The sequence below is a fragment of the Nicotiana attenuata genome, unplaced genomic scaffold (assembly GCF_001879085.1).
Source record: "Nicotiana attenuata strain UT unplaced genomic scaffold, NIATTr2, whole genome shotgun sequence".
Classification (NCBI taxonomy): domain Eukaryota; kingdom Viridiplantae; phylum Streptophyta; class Magnoliopsida; order Solanales; family Solanaceae; genus Nicotiana; species Nicotiana attenuata.
This window is the reverse complement of record NW_017677568.1, coordinates 15473-15970: the sequence shown is the minus strand read 5'-3', so window position 1 is coordinate 15970 and position 498 is coordinate 15473.

The window sequence follows — 498 nt, the reverse complement described above, 5'->3', positions numbered from 1 at the left end:
ATACGTAAGAGTAGCGTAAAAAAGTTAAAAAAAAAAAAAAGTAAAAAAAAAAAAAAAAAAATTTTGAAGGTTGGCATTGGAATACTAGAAGGGATAAATATTTACCTTTGTATGGCTCCCGTTCCTAGTAAAGAGAGAACGTTAGGCGACCCGAAGAGCCAGTGGATGGAGTAAGGGGAGTTAAAAGCGAAAGAATATTTTATTGAAGTTTTCAGAATAAGGTGATAAACAGAAGTACTAGTAGGAGAATAAGAAGAGAGTAATTGAAGTATTATGAGTAAGATGTGATAAATGATGATAACGGTAAATCAAAATATGACACGATGATAGAGTCTACAGTCAAGTGAAGGAATAGACAAGAGGTGACAGGCCTTGAGACAATAAAAGAGTATAGGCAAAAGGGCTATATCCTCATACGAGAATTGAGTTGGTGACTCGAACATGATTACCAGAAGGAAAAAAAAAAAAATTAGACCCCCCGTAGTAATAGAAATTAGT